We start from the raw sequence: 17461 nt of genomic DNA, 5'->3' as shown, positions 1-17461 counted from the left end.
TTTAATGAGGCTATGCTGTAGATCTTTCCAGCGAAATACCATTGCTATATGTAATGAAACTTCACGTGCAAGTGTGGTTCGTGAAGGTGAATGTTATTATATTGATGTCTCCGGACGTCTTACGAAAGTGCACGCCAACATAATGCTATTAGGCGTAACTTTAATGAATAAAAATTTGTTTTAGTCAAAATCAATTGATGAAAGCATATTTCATGGAAGTCATCTCTGAGAATAATGAAAGCTCTCATCGCGGACACCGTCAAATATTCACGAAAGGCATCTGTTCTTGATGGCGTTCAGCCGCGCGTTCGCCTTTCCATAGCTTCGATTTTCGTCCGTCGCGTGTCAGAAACTTCGTTTGGATTTGCCATTGCTCTTTAAATTTCAAGATAATACCCTAAATATCCTAGTAAGAGAAAAAATCAGACGAAAAAGCAATCAGAACAGAAAAGTGATCAGAATAGTGATGACAGTATAATATTTCGAGCCTTCGAGAACTGTTGCTGGAGAATCATGATGCCGAATATAAAGTGGACGAATGATAGGGTGAGAATATATGTAGAAGAATAGGAGAAGAAGGGACACTTTGTGCTGCGCCAAAGAAGAACGCGATTACGATCTCGTCCGTGGATGGGGTGGGAGGAAGATTAAGAGGCACGGTTATTGGTGGGGCTGACCCCCGAAACAAGAGACGACTGGGGGCGCAACCAAGTGTATTTTACGAAGCGCTTCCTGCTCCCGACACACAATGGACCAATGAATGAATCTCGGCCTCGGAAACATATTATGGGGGCCTCACACCCCATCCCACCCCACCCACGGACGGCCGCCTTTTCACATGGCTCAATCAACTGGTGCTCACCCCAACAACTCCTTCTTCTTCGACGCGCTTGGGAGACGATGGCGATATCTTGTGGAACCGTCAAATAGCTATCACAATCGTTTGTGTGGTCCATGAAATATTATTATCATTAACCGTCCTTATTATGGGCGCGTTCCGAAATTCACTGGCAGTACTGACAGTGCTGCCAAACCGTTCCAAAATCAACTGGCAGTACGGTATAGTAACCGATGAGGTCAGTCATTTGATGACGTTCCCTACTGTGGCTACTGCAAGCCGAGAGCAGCAGTAGCGGCAGTGAGCAGATGGAAGCTGATGTTCTCCTGTTTTTGGAGCACAGCAACCGCTTTGTTTAATAACATACGGTACGCAATTAAATGAAGTATAACGGACATAATTCATAATATATTCACATAAAACGAGAAAAAGAACTCTAATTTCCACTTATAAATATTTATTGGATGTGAAAATGGAAAATTGGGCGCGAATGAATGTCTGATTAACTATATGAAATATTTGGTTTGCTAACTTCGAGTGATTTACCGATGGTGTCTTGAATAATGTCTCGTAAATTCCAGTGGTAGATAAGAATTAATTCCTGAAGACTTCAACGCAAGAAACTATTAATTTTAAAATTACGTTTTCAACGTATGTATCTGTATCATGTGTTACATAAATGCATGCATAAACTTTCTTGATTTCTTTCATCAATGCAATGCATTCATGCGTGGACTTTCTTGTTCCACCATACCGTTTAATGTGTGAGCATAGTAATAACCTAAGTAATGGCTAAAGCAATTTTAACTACACGTTGGAAATTCGTGCCCCTATACTACATCCTTTTACCATATTAACCGTACGCATGTTATCGCCTGCTTAAGTTTCAGGATACTGACCTAATTGTTTTGTGCCAGTGCGTGAAGTACGAAATATAACGTGAAGTGTCTGTATTGCGTTTAACTTTGCTTCAAACATGAATATTGAGAGACACGTAATTAATTCCTGTATCGGTGCCTTGTAAATTGTTCTTGATTATGTTTACGCACTGCTTGAAGGCATTTTTCAACCTGAGATTGAAGTAATTTTAATTTTAGAGGTCTTACGTGACTCTCCTCAATTGCAATGGATATTTTAAAAATATTTCTTTAGGCTGCATCCATCAATTTCGAACTTTCATGCTTACAACGTATATATTCAATTTACTTTGAAAATGGTGTTTGTACGATTCATTATTTCCCGCGGAATTATCAACGGCAGCTACTGTTGACCGTTCCAAAGTCACTGCCTTGCTTACAGTGGCGGCAGTACTGTTTTCCGTTCCGTTTTGCAGCAGGAGTAGCAGCACTGCTTTTGTGAATTACGGAATGCGCCCTATTATTATTGTCAGAGTATGTCACTTTCAAGGTGGTGTGCTGAAGTGCTCGGTTTGAAGTTGCGGACAGTGAGGGAGAAAGCTGCCCAATGATGATGCTCTTCACTCAATTCCTAAACCCACCCCTCTTGTATAAATTTTCTCGCATTGCGCGTAGTTTCATCTTGGAAATGACCTAAGTGGTCGCTTAATACGGAATAAAATTCTGTGGCCCATCAAAGCGTTTCTCTGCCTTAATGTTATCGTCATCGACCATGAGATCAGTCAGACGTCGGAAATGGAGTGGTACGTCAGTTGGACGATCCTAAGAATAAACGTCGGACAAGTGAAAAGTTTTGCTTTCGGAAGCCTATTTCCCATCATTTCATAAAAAACTGAAATGGCAAACTATCGTACTCCATTTTAAGATGTCTGATACTTTTTCACACCGTTAAAGCCCGTTTATATTAAGCTTCGAGCGCGAATTTTCTTTGAGCTTCGAAACCCAAACACGCCAACGTTTCACGATGGAAATAGAAATTATAGTTGGTGGAAGGTGGGTATTTCAACGAATGTTCACCGATTAAGTCCTCAGATTATAACCATAGCTGTGATAAGGCTTAACAAAATACTTTTTCTTGTGATAAAACTTGGTTTCTGTAGTACTGAGGTCTAACAATGAAATCTTTTGGCAGTCATATCGAAACCTGGGAACATATCGCATTTGCATTGCTCACTGCCGAAAACCGAGGAAATTGTGGAGACAGACTTTGTGTTTAATGAAGCGGTGAAGCCTCCCTAACAATATTATCTCATATTTATGGATTCATATTTTGATTTTTTTGCACCAAATTGTCTTTTTTATTATTTTTTCTTCACTGTACCACGTAGCTAATGAAGATGGATTTTCACTTTGCCTGCCCGTACAGAATTCATTACAAAGGTATTCCCAACACAATGTAATTAATGATTTCTAGCGTTACTTGGCGGAACTGCTTCATATTAAATAAAAAACTTTGCAAATTTAACTAATTAAATTTGACACGCCCCGTTCCATGGCAGTAAGACATCGTCTGCCGTCGACACCGACTCTCAATGAAACAGCATTGGGTCAGCGGGAGAGGGAATGATCACACATACAATAGGCCCATTAAACATTAATAAAAATCTACACAGAATTGCACATCAATTAATATAATATTTAGGTAGATGCATCAATATAAAATTTAATGTATGAACAATTTCTCGTAACAGAATTTTAAATTGAGTTCATCTTTGCCACAAGTGACTTTGAAATCTAGGTCGAGGCATGGAGAAATGAAAACTTTGGCCGACTTTATTAAAATTGCTCATCATTCTGGATAGCGAAGTGTAAAAGGCATAATTTGTTCTGTGGAAATTAACAACAAATGGGCGTGGATTTCTAGAACTACATGGCTGGGTGCATTAAAATTTACTACAGAAAGAAGAAAGGAACAATCTATATAAGAATAAATAATTTTGCAGAGGAATAGGGCATCGATGGAAGAACGTCTGCCAGATAAGGGTTTCAGATTTAAAAGGGATAGAAGACATGAAGTATTGTAATCAGACCGTGATATTCCTAATTTGAAATTAATAAATTTGAGAAATTAATTTTGGACACATTCAAGCCGGATTGAGTCTGAAGCCAATGTTTCATTGATACGATACAAAAATGTACATTCTTAAAGAAAAAGTCACGGAACGGGGCTTGTGTGTGAAATTTGCAAAGTTATTAATTAATTACCCTGGTATTGGTATTGACCCTTTAAGGAACCTATATTCTTTTTAATTTGATGCGTTGTGGAGGGTTTTAGGGGAAGATTTCAATGGAATAAAATAAAGCATTACTTTAAAAAATGCTATGTGTAGGACATACACGTGACCTCATTCACGTGGGCGACCTCCCTTTCACGTGATTGGCAGCTTCAGTCGCCCTGGCCCAAGTCAATTAATATATCCGCAGTGAGGTTGGTATGCCCACTAGGCTTCCGTCGGAAGTAAGAGGTCGCTAACATATTTGCGCTACTGCATTACTTGACCCTGGGCTCTCTAATGTTTGTACTTGGGATACGAGTACATTTTTAAAAAGAGTCTACACCCTGGAAATTTTCAGATGATGGAGGGCCTTTAAAACCAAGGACAAATGAATGGAAATGACCCTCTTAGCATCTATGTGCGGTTAATAAAACCCGAATTCCGGTTTCTATGATAGCAGGCGCTGTTTGGGGATCGCGCCCATTTGATGGGTAGTCACTGTCACGTCAAATCCAAAATGGAGCGGATCAGACATCTAGGCGCTGCACAAAATACTTTGATGTACACTGAATATTCATTGCTACCATCTGCATTCGTTTACTGTATTTAGTCATTTTGAAATGCCATCTGGTATTAAGGGCCGAATCATTTCAGTCACCGAACACCTATGATGTTTTGGGGAAGTTTTTACGGGAACACATGCAAATTGTGAGTCGCTGCGCGCGTTTGATGATGATAGTAGCGTTGGGTCTCACGCCACTCTTCCCTTCAACTAACGCCATTCTTATCTAATCCAACCCTCACCACAATGTCTAATCCAACCCACTCAAAGAACCTTTCTTCGGTGGCGGACGTCGAAATTTCTGCGAAAGTAATTGTTTTCCACGGAAAACGATGCATGTGATAATCAAAGCATTGAACTCTGGACAATGTAACTGTGATACCCTCTCCCCAAGTGAAGCCTATAATTTGCGCATTTGGCTATCATGAGAAGGACCTCTAGAATTGTGCTCCATTGAAATACCACTCGGGAAAAAGCGCAATTTCGAAATTTCTCATCAGCTCATATTATTCGAATGAGACTGCGATTTGGAAGATAAATAACTTGGATTCCATGAGACTGCATATTCGCTTCGAAATAAAATACCTTTTTTTACGGAATTTGGCACATTTTCCCGTTTGAAAGAGTGGATTGGAGGGCCACTTCAACGTGCACGGCGACCAGCTTACATATTTCCGTTGCTTGCGTTGAGTGCATCCAGATAGAAAAGCCGACCCTTTGACCTTTTTGCCACCCTCATGGCTGTGACCTTACCTACTGGGGCAGCGGTTGAATTTTAGTGGAGAGAAGTTTTATTTTTCCTCGAGTCTTTAATCTGAGAATCGACATTAATATAATTGAAATAAAGTCATTTTTTATTTTGCTTTTTAAAAATTTGGAAGTCAAATTTTATATATTAGTTTGGAACCACATTTAGAATAAAAAAATAGGTCGAAATTTGGTCAAAATTGTAAAATTTGTTTATATTCAACAAATCCAACGGCCTTCCCAATGTGCAGGCCAGTTTCATGAATTTATAATAGTTGAAGAGTAAGTGATTGAAATTAGTGGTCGACAGTGGGACAGGTTTAATGGTGCGGTCCGTGTGAATTGTGGGGAGTGAAGAAGGTTTGCCTCTGCGAGGACAGAAGAGAGGTAGGCGGTGTCGGAGTGGTGTTTTGGAGTGGTCTGTTGGGGGGGGGGGGGGGGAGGACGGGCTGCGAGCCAGCTAGTCGTCACAACACTCTTCTGCTTCGTCTTGAAGACCACGGCTGCCATCCTCCTGGCTCAAGCACTCCATTCGTGCGGAATTGCCAGATTTCGAGAAAACTTACTCCATGAGTTTTCCGTATGAATTTCGACATCTTTTTGGCAAAATATGCGGGAGAGCATGAGGGAAAGTCGATAGCTATGGATTCGTTGTGAGATTGTGGATTGCAAAATAGTCGCTGAAAACATTGAGGAAGCGAGCACTTCCCTCTACAATATGTGGAGATGCATGATTAGGACATTGCTCATCGCTCACGATATTCTTAAAAGAGGCGAATGGGATGACGAAGTTGCCGCCGCCACCCTTAACACCTTTTCGACCGAAAATGATCACAATGTCCTCGTGAGTCACTCTCTTTTGACGTTTGATTACTAATCTTACTGTGATATTTGTGTTTTGGGCTCTTTATTCCTTGAGTGAGCTGAAATAAATAATTGATGGCAACAAATGAGCGATATGAGTAGCAGAAGGAAGCTAGTAGGAAGTGCTGCTTTGAATGAACAATTGCTACAGTGGAATCTACTGCAATGTACTCTGTTAAAAAATTATGCATTAGCCTGAGGTCTCCCTTGAGTCACATCATTGGTTCAGCGAGTGATTCTCATGTTACACAAATAAAAAACAAAAAGTACAGGAAAAGTTGTACAAATATTACAATAAGATAATATGATAACCGTATGTGTATGTTTACAATAATAGATATAATTGGTTGAAATATTTATGATCGATTGTAGAGATTGAGATGATGGCGATGAGTGGGCATGGAATTCCTCTGCAGATGCTGCCGCTATTGGACCAACTCCCTCCACAGGGTTAAATTGCATGCGATATGAATATACCAACGGCGATATTTATCATTTATTTGGTAACAAGTTTCTGGTAAGAAGGACCAAATGAGCGAGGCAGCTGTAATGAATGGGCCAGTCAGCGTTGGGGTCAAGAGAGGATGCATCCAAGTTGAACGCGATGCATTCGTCTCGTCATTTAGAACGGAGAGGGAGCTCAATTACATCCAAAATATAAAATGAAACAACGAGTACAACGAATTGGGATGATTTCAGTAATCTATTTATTTGTGTTAATATAACCTGCCGAATGAAAATCAAAAGTTTCTCCGGAGGGGAGTTACAGACAGGTAGGGACTCCTCGTACGTAATGGCTCGGGTTCCAGGCTTACAACTTTGATATGATGACCCAATTACGTTAATGTTGAATACAAAAATAAAGAATGACAATCATTTACGATAAAATATAGCCAATTGAATAATTGCGTAAAATATTGCCGATTTAGTGCAATATTTGTAATATTTTTTAATGTGGTGGCGAGTTAAAAGCCGCTACGTTTTCATGGATCAAAGACATTCTGAAATCATCACATTATGTGGTGCGCCTCAGTCGCCTTGATGCTGTCCCGGCAAACCAAGTTCACCCTAACCAGCCAGTTGACAATACACTTAGTACTGTGCACATATGTTTGAGATGTGTTAGTAGTGTTGTGTTAATGTGAACAGAAACTAAAAACTAATAATTGTATTGAACTTAATGAAAAAAACAAAAATTGATCATTTTGAAAACAGGTAAACCAACAACAAAAATCCTCTTTCAGGATTTTTGTTGTTGGTTTCATTTATTAATTGACAGTAAAAAAATTATTTTATTGCAAGTAGCAGTTTCTTTTATTTTATGCTTCTCTTTTTTGCTTGGATTTTATTAACAAAGTAAATAATATCGCAACATATAAACAAATAATATATTTAGAATTTACGTACTAATGCTTAAAGAAGGAAAGACGTAGAAAAGACTTATAGAAGAGTAATTTGTTGAGGCAGTTTGTATGTTGCTGGAATTGCTGGGCCATTATTCCAGATGTTTCTGAGGAGGTTTGCGAGTTCTGGGTTGCCCCGAGCCTGGACTTGAAGTTTTTAACTAGCCTTGAGATGAACTCATTTACTGTGGGCAGCTTGTGGGCAGAAAGGATGTCAGAAATTCTGATCAGGCGGGATAGGTTTAGGAGAAGGCGAAGGGATTTAGTTTTGGAAAATATCCATTTTTCCCTGATTTACTTAGAGTTTGCAAATATTTTGCAGCCGTACAGGAGGGCAGGACGAATGGTAGGGGAGTATAATTTAATTCTGCAGCTGTGGTAGTATGGAGAAGTGCGGGAGGACGATGAACCTTAATGAATGAATGGCTTACGTGACTGCTTTTGCCTTACAAGTACAATATTTAAATGATAAACCTAGGTTAATTTTTCGTCCAACAGGACGCCGAGGAATTTGAGCGTGGTTGCTTTTGGTATTCGATTTTGGTTTTTCCCCCGTTTTGTATTTACCGGTAAAGCATTGAAGACCTTAGGCATCATGGAAATGAATCGTCGCCTTACAATTAGTCGTTTCGAGAGAAACTCACAGCTCATAAACGCCGGGAAAGAGTCTCTTCATATAGGTGGTAACACTTTGAGATCTAGGTGCATTGTGCAACATCCCTCAATCTCCTTTTATACAGCATTGAATTTCACTCGCGCAACTGCCGTTGTCAAAGGATTGTTTACATTCCCCATTAATTACTTCGCCTCCGCGGCGACATGATAAGAGAGATCTGGCAACGCAGCGCTCCGGTGACTGCCAGCCAGCTGTGTCGTCGTCGTGGTGAGTGGGGCCAATCATCTAGTCGCCAAGTCTGAATTGGGCTGTTCCTCTCTCTAACCATCTCTTAAGCCACGTCGCGATAGCCTTTCTCGAGTAATAGCTCGCTTAAGGTATGCGCCTTCAACTGATGCGTGAGGAAGGTGCCCTCGCCATTCATCTGCCTTCTCTGCTGGTCGGCTGGACAACTTAGGGATCGTAGATGTCCGTGTGAACCAATGAAGGACACAGTGTTCGTCAACACTGACCCAATTCCAATCCACGCCCTCTGAGTGTGTGTGTCGCGCACCAATCTCAAATGCGTTTCGTTGCTTACAAAGCAACCAGAACTTACGTAAGCACGACCATTGCGCTTCTACACCGATGCGGCCTTCAACGAACTAGGAATAAAAACATACCGCTTGGCGCTGAGGTTTATGGAATGGTCTTCTTCTACCTTTACGCACCAAATTAATGAATGCTTATCGTAAATTGTGTGTAACTTTACTCCTTTAGGTTGTCCTTAAAAATAGGGTTTTAGGATTTTTGATCGCAACTATTTTTCATTTATTTTCATTAAAAGTGTAATATTAACTGTAGAGTTTGGACAAGTCAATATTACCCATGCATGTAACAAACCCTTTGAACAGTTGTAAATAGTGAGTGAAAACACGGAAATCATGGCCTTTCGGCTTAGAGAATTGCTGGAAAAAAATGTGCAAAATGCAACTAATAATTCATAAATAACTGAGGTATAAGAAATATATTTGCTGTTTCCTACTAGCTAAGGGGTTGAGCCATTGAGCATTATGACCAGAACATGAATATTTCGAATTTACGAAGAAAATGCACCGATTATGCATTTATGTATTTCAATGGTGACGATCTCTGCACATCTGAACTGAATCGGAATATGCTGCTCTACGAATACCAGTATACGCGCACGCAACGTGGTGGACATATTTGTGTAAATATTTGCTGTTCCGATGAAATTGCTATTAAAGGTGTCCCGAGCTATAAAAATATTTCTCCTGATGCAGTTTACTCAAGTCTTTGTAAAGTAAATGTCGTTCTAACCAAGAGTGGGAAACGTTTGCAGATGGGGATATTTTAGTGAGAAATCAAAGCTAGACACAATCAGGTGGAACCTTAAAAAGCCATTCGTATGCATCAAATGTTTATCAAGTATCATCATCAACACTGGTCAAAGATCCTAATATTGGTTTGGCGCAGATCTCCACTCAATTCCTCCAACGGCTAATATTCTCGCACCTACGTATTTCATCTCTTTCACTTCCTTCTTTACTTGCTCCGTATACATCATTCAAGGTTTTTCTTTTCCGATCTACTTGTCCCTCAACGATCATCTTCATCAGGCCTCAAGATATGGCCTATAAGGATGTCCCGTCTTCTTTTCAAGATTTTCATGAGGTTTCTCTTCTCTTCTACTCTTCTTATGACTTCCTCATTACTTATATGCTCTCAATACACTTGATCTTAATCATTCTTCTGTTGCATCACATTTTAAACGTCTCTCCCCTTGATTTTTCCGCTGCTGTCATTGTCCAAAATTCACTTCCATAGAGAAGCATACGCCAAATGTAAGTATGGGTATTTATCTACCTATTCCAGTTTTTCTTTCCCTATTTTTATGTTAGTCTTGACTTCTTCTTTTCCGGAGCATACTAATATCTTGGTTTTCTTTGTGTTTATTTCAATGGATATCCATCCATTAGTTGGGTACACTAATTAACCGTAACATTTTTCAAATCCTTCCCTGTCCCTGCTATTACAGCCATGTCATCAGAAAACCGTAGCTCGCTTACTTTTTCTCCTTCGATATTCACTCCTAAGGCCTTTTCTTTGATTTCATCATTGGCTTTCTCGATGTTAACGTTAAAAAATTACGGGTGACATTACGGAATTGCAAAGCACATCTTTGTCTCACTTCTATACTTATTCGTGCTTTATCACGAGGAGATCCTGATCTTATCACCCCTTATTAGTTTTCGTATGATCTGAGAATGATTGTTTATCTTGTGATTATAAATTACTCCAATGTATTCCAGGATTTCAAGCATTGTCTTCTAATCCATCTTGTCAAACGCCTTCTCTTACTCAACAAACGTGTGTTTGTTCTTTCCGATTCTCTTCTCCATGAGCAGCCGATGGGCCTATATTGCTTCCATTGTGCCTTTGATTTTTTTCTGAATACGAATTGGTTCTCATCAAGCACTCTTCCGCTCTTCGTTCTATTCTTATGTAGATGATCCTTGTCAGTATTTTTCAACACATGTTTTTTCTTGCTTATGGTCCAAAATTGCTCACAGTTCCCCGCTCTTTTCCTACTGGAAATTGGGATTATAATATTCCTTTCGAATTCCTTTTGGTACCTTAACATTTCACCTATGATTTTGTATTGCTGGTTTAACGTTTTTTCTCTTTATTTTTAATTATCTCTGCGGGAATATCGTCAATTCGAGATGCTCTATTGATGTCTCTTATAGTCGCATCAAATTCCAATATTAAAATTGGGGCTCCATGTCACCCTTATCAACTTACCTCTCGTTTTCGAAGGCAGTCCTTCTTAGGCTTCTACCTTCGTGCAACTTTTCCATACACTCTTTCTATCTCTTCGCTTTTTCTCCGTTTTCAATTATTAGTACGCCATTTTTGTTTTTTTTTCCTCTCTCGAGGAAATCGGATCATAATACTTTGTGCTCGATATATATCTCTGGCTCTGCCCAGCCATCACAATTTATTCTCTGTTAGCAACGCTCGGATGTGGCATGAAGAAAACGAGAGGGCTTAAAAGCATCCGAGCCTTCATCTCATTTCTTTATGTGCATTTTAGAGTCATTTGCGCCTCTTTTTCTCTCTCGAATAGTTTCCTTTGTAATATTACCAATTATCAGAGAGAATACAGCTAAGTTATTTCCTGTTTTCGCGGACGAAGTTGAATGTCGTAGCAATGCCAAAGAGGAAGTATCATGCACCGCGGTAGATTTTGCATCATTTTTTTAGTGTTTCATTCTTGTTATTTAACACTATTGTAAATATGCAACAGCTGTTACGACACAGCACTATAAATGGACGTTGATATTTGAAGAAGGTAATTTATTAATTCTGAAGGCAATAGAAACGATTTTAAAGAATTCATTTCCTTACCTTTTGCTATTTAGTATACAGTAGCGCAATGTTTTATATGATTTAGGGATAAGACATATGTGTAGTGATTTGCTTAGAGTGGATACCTTTATTTGCGCGTAAGATTTGCCATTAAATGGTGAAGAAATATTAGAAAAATTCCGCATACCTATTCGATGGCTTCACCGTAACGGGCCTGGCTAAGGATGCAGGCAGAAGGATGGCGGAAGTTGAAAAATTATAATAACGATTAAAATAATGAATTATATTAACCGAATTAAAATCACCGTAAAAGGACGGAAAGACCCCGATAAGGTCAGCAAAAATTATTTCAAGTGTCCAATTGCAAGTGCCATATGTGAAATGTTATTTCATAGTCTATTCATTTTATGTCTGCGGGCGAACTTTCGTGAGAGCCCGGACACTCTCGGATGGCTTCGCTGATAGGGGAGGGGGAGTGCCGAGAGAGAGGGGAGGAGCGAACATAACGTTGCCAAATGTCCATGGCCGCCCTACTTTGTCAATTGAAAACTTTTGAGTCATGGGGTGGCCACAGGTATTTTTGCCCCGGCGCCGACAAATAAACCCACTAATTTGGAAGGCATTGTATACAATGTCATGGGCTTCCGCAAACATAGAATGAACAGAGTATAGTCACTATCAACTAACACAATCTGAAAACGTTAAACATCCAATTCGTCTCTTTCGAGTATATTTATCTCGAATGCACATGATCATAATAGTGGTGGCAAGAGTACGACTATTCTCTCTCGGTGGTCGTGGTAGAGCTCGCCGCGGAGACGATCGGGTGCGGACAGAATCATTATCAAGACGGTTATCACCTTTACTCGATTTGTCTTCCAAACGAGGCTGCCTTGGACTCAATTGACAATAAAATAAAAAGTTGGGAGATATAATACAATGAGACAATAGAGTCCCTGGCAGGCTTTGCAGTATCCCCTCCATGCTTACCAATCCCCCTGTCTCCTCCGTATATCGTCTATAAGATCTGTTTTCTCTCCCACCTTCTGCTGCACTTCCTAGTTCCTCCTCTACACTAACTGGATTGCCTCTGTCCATGATAGTAACAGTCACCAATTTCCCAGCTGGTATTTTTGAGGTGCACAAATCTCAAATTTGTCTTCAATAGTGTGTAGACACCCTTATTCGATTTACCAGCTCAATAGAGAAAGATTATAATAAACATCACGGCATAAAATAATTTCGGGAATCTCACATCACATTCGTAGATAATATCGTCACATTTGGCATGGTTATGAAAAGTTATATATCGCGCGATATTATTGAATTTCCCGATAGCAAAAATAAATACGATAATCGCGCCCTTAAGAATGTCACCACTAGAACTTAAATAAAATTTCCGATAAAAATTAAACGCCCGAAAAAAACATCACGTCTTTGCAACAACAAATCGCCGCAAATATGAAAAACAAGAAGTATTGTTGCTTCGTATTCTGCCTTTTGGTGAAGTTTTACATGGAGTATGTGGAAGAATATTTCGTCCTCCCTCCCCCTCCGTCAAGCACTTCCCTCTTCAATTCGCAAGTAGGCCTACTCCTTTTCATTCTACTGTAAACCGGGACAACTTCGCCACTTTTTTTTTCTTTTTCAACTGCATTCTTGTAAGTCCATGTACGACAATGATTTGAAACCATCATCAGCCATTACTCTTGGTCTCTACTTTCAAAATGGGTGAAAAAATTACAGCTTAAGTAAAAGTTTATACATTAAAAAAATTGAAAACATAGCTGGCAAAGATTTTCTGGAACTGGGGCAACTTTTCCAATGGAGTTATATGCAGCAGAAAACTCAATAAAACAATGGAATAAATAATTTTGACTTAGAAAACTCTTAAATGTAGAATGGTACACACAGATACTCAAAACACTGGACATATTATACTATGCTTATTACCCTAATTTTTGTTCTCTTTACAAGTTCCTCCAATATAATTTTGTGTGGAGGTGCTTGGAAGTGATCAAGTGTGACTTTTCCACGGTTTCTCCTGGGGCCACATTAATTTTCCGCCTTCTTCTCTATGGCGAACATTTGTTTGGCTTACGACGACAGACTTGAAGATTATTCAAAAATGAAGCACTTACTCTTGCAGGAAAGTCATTACGATCAGTTTTCTATGCATCCGGAATTCAAGACTAAACTTCTTCGGGATTGAGTGGCACGATGCCACATTTCTCGAACCCTGATATGATGTTTGAGTTCATTTTACCTCCTTCATCCAAAGCACTGAGAAGTTTTGCCAAAAGTATTGGAAATGCTCTATTTTCGAGAGTTTTATAACCAGTAAAGTTCCATCAATTATGGTCTGTCAGTATGGCTCTCCATACATATTTTACAAGGAGCGAAGACTGAAACATTAAAAGGTTGTTAAATGATTGGACGATGGTGTAAGAACACAAAACGAATCAATCATCAATCAATGGCATTAAAAAGCATTCCCCGGTCTGCATAAATAAGCACATGTTCCAGGATCTCTTCTTCCTTATCCTTGCTCAGTGCCGTCTGGCGCCCTGGATTCTTTGAATGGCGACACTTCACCTGACTGTCAATTGCCCTATGTGGAATATGATATTTCAGGACTGCTTTCCCAGTTCTCATTTCATTATTAATCACTGCAGTGACAGCAAGTTGCAGCGTAGTGTCATCATAATTTCGATACCTGCGGCCTCCCAACTTGCTATTAAAGCGTCTTCGCATCTGAACGGTCTATAAAACGAATATGAAAAATGCACCATTAGAAAAAAGTGTTATAGAAATTCAGATATAATAATATTGTCAGTTGGCCAAGTTGTCCCATTTCCACTAAGCTTCCTGGTGCAACATTGCTAAGCTACATTAATAAACCTAAATACAACACACATTTTACCATTTAAAACGATCCTGAAAGTAAATTACATGCTCTATTGAACGATACCAGAAGTTATTACTTACGTTTGAGAAAATGGTCAGGGCGAGACACTTAAATAGTCTACTAAAATATTCAGTTTGGCGCGATGAAAACAAAACACTAATAAAGACCTGCAAATAAGTCGTAAGACTACAAGTATTTGGAAAGGTTATCACTCAATATATTTTCTGTGCTATGAAAACATAGGCCCTTTATTGGATAATTAGGGAAGTCAGTAGGGCACCAAAGATAATATTTTTCAAAACCTGGCAAAGTTGTCCCACTTGGCAAAGTTGTCCCGGTTTACGGTATCTAAAAGTCCTATTCTCTTCCTTCCCCTCCCTCGTTTACCTATCATTCGACCCTCTAACACTATTTTCTACATCCCCTCCCAGCTAAGTACTCGCTCCATCCATACCTTCTGTCTCCCCCGTATCTCATCTAGAATCTGCATCTCCTCACCCACCATGTCCAGCACTTCATCGTTCCTCCTCCTCTCCATCCATTTCACATTCTCGACCCGACTATCATCCGCTAACCTCAATCGGCGGGTATTCATAATTTCTTTAGTAAGCTACTAGCGCCTAAGTGGCGTTCTAAGTAGTGGCATAGTGGCACAATGGTATTCATAGATCTTTACTAAGGACTACTAAGGTTAGTATGATAGGTACTATCTTAGCAGCAGCCCCTTTTTTCTCCCTAGTCGCAGACTTTGTTCCTTACTTGTTCGCTGTGCTAATTTTTTAATAGACAAGATATAATTTATATCAAAATAGAATTCAAAGTTGAAATTTATTTGAAGGATTGCTAGAAAATCTTTTATTGTGCGTTTCCACATCTTCTATCAGTTATACAAAATCTCGAATAGTTAACAAGGGCAAGCAATTCATCATTAACAGAACTACCAGTACACCAAAAAATATTTCACATGTCTTCATCAAATAAATACTTCTTTAAATGAATACAATTCGGGTTATGCACTATGCCAATATAATAAGTATGATTCAAAAGAGAAAACGCCATTAATGTTTATACTCGAACACGATGATTTCACTTCAAACAAACAAAAAACAAACCAGGAAGAAACGTAGTCCTCTGACAATGTTTGTAGGTTCTTATCGTCGACGTATCACACGTACGCCTAATACATATTAAATGCAAATATTAGTAAATCGCTCAAAAAATGAAGGCGCACAATAAATTATTAAATGAACACACTCAAGAACAAATATCACATCAAGTCTTTCACTATCAATGGTTGGATGTACAAATTATTTTATTCAACGCTGCGGGCATTTAGCACAGGTTAAATAATACTAAAATAAATAAATGTTTTCTCCACAACCAACAACTTTACCACAATACAGCCGACCATGTGCACGTAAAGATATACGGATAACGGTGTCGGCGTTGTTATTTGCTATCCTCTATATGTAGATGGCGGCACCGTGCCCACAATCTTTGCCTGTCTGTTCTTTGCCTGTTCACTGTTTTCTGTTAGTCCCCTTTGGTGGGAAACGGGCAGTCAACCGGCCCCTGCCTGTTGAGTGCCTGTTCTGTGCCGTTTCCAGCCCGGTCAAACACACAAACAACCGTCCGCTGCCTGTAATTGGCGAAGTCAAGTATTTAACGCAAGGGCGTTCTCAGGACCAAAACTGGGGGGGCAAGCCATGGTTATTCAAGTTATAGGAAAGATTTAAGCATGGAAAAGGTGAATGAAACCAACATTTTAAGAAAACCGTAACAGGTCTTTATTATTTTTTTTTAAATATTTGTTTGAAAAAATATTATTTTCCTTAAAGACATTTGCGAATTTTGCTTCTAAGGGGGGCAGCTGCCCCCCCTCCTGCTTCTCGCTGGGTACGCCCATGATTTCACGTGCATGAGCCGTGATAGCTGATATAATTCGCGTGCTCACTTCGTTTGCCGTCATCCGTGGTTGGTGGTAATCATGATAATGAATTCAAGCAGATATAATTACTGGTTAAGCAGATGATATTTTCTTTGGATTCAATCAAACTTACTCTTACTTGATTAAATTGAGATTGTTTGTAGGCTGTTCATACTCTGTTCTCCAAATCTCCAACAGGCTCCAAACTGACAGCAAACAGGCAATATTGTTGCAGAAATCGATAGGGTGTTCAGTGCCTGTTCACTGTTGTCTGTTCGTCACTAAATTGAGAGCAGGGATGGATTGAGATTCAAGTTTCATGATCTGATAAAAGAGGGGCATTCTCCCGTGTAAACTTTTTTTAAATACCCATTTTTAAATTTATTTTGGAGCTTAAAATTTTCGCCTTTATTCTTACCAGCCGATGAAATTGAACAATTTAAAAAGTTTTAATTAGTAATGGAGAAAAATGAACAGAAAAAAACTCAATCTAAAATAAAATTAAAAAATAAAGGAAATTCACGACCCCTGCGATGCATTCCCCTAAATCCGTCCCTGGGAGAAGCGGACAGCCAACCAGTCCCGGTCTGTTGAGCGCCTGTTCACTGTTATCTGTTCGTTCCCTCCATGATGAAGCATACAACCAACCGGCCCCTGCCTGTTAAGAGCTTGTTCATTATAGTTCCCGAAGTGCTTGTTGCCTACCTGTTAAGGAATAAGCTGTAAACAGAGTACAAACTGTAGGAAGGCTGTTCTTAAGTTGTTCCCATTTGTGTGTGGTCCGAGATTGTTCGTAGGCTGTTCATACTATGTTCACTAAACTAATCTAGCCTCATCTCCAACAGGCTATCAACAGACTTCAAACGGACAGCGAACAGGCATTATTTTTTAGGAATCAACAGGGTTCCCAGGCGAAACGGAAGCGTTGAGGAATTGTTGCGGAAGCGTCGGACGGAGTGTTCGGGAAGTGGCGGGCGAGTGTTGAGGTAGCGTTGAGGTGTCGCGGAAGTGTCCGGGAAGCAGATTATGGCCCACTTGGAACGCCTCCGGAAGCGTTTCGGAAGCGTTCAGGAAGTGTCCATCCGACACCT

General features: G+C 39.7%; 1 protein-coding gene across 1 annotated transcript in view; it reads left to right on the top strand.

The window, feature by feature from the left end:
• Window positions 1–17461, top strand: part of LOC124156999 (acetylcholine receptor subunit alpha-like 1) — a 120777-nt gene that overhangs the window by 28717 nt on the left and 74599 nt on the right. The window lies entirely within an intron of this gene.

This window comes from Ischnura elegans, chromosome 4 (assembly GCF_921293095.1).
Source record: "Ischnura elegans chromosome 4, ioIscEleg1.1, whole genome shotgun sequence".
NCBI lineage: Eukaryota > Metazoa > Arthropoda > Insecta > Odonata > Coenagrionidae > Ischnura > Ischnura elegans.
The sequence above is the reverse complement of the archived record's forward strand: the minus strand, read 5'-3'. Positions and strand labels throughout refer to the sequence as shown.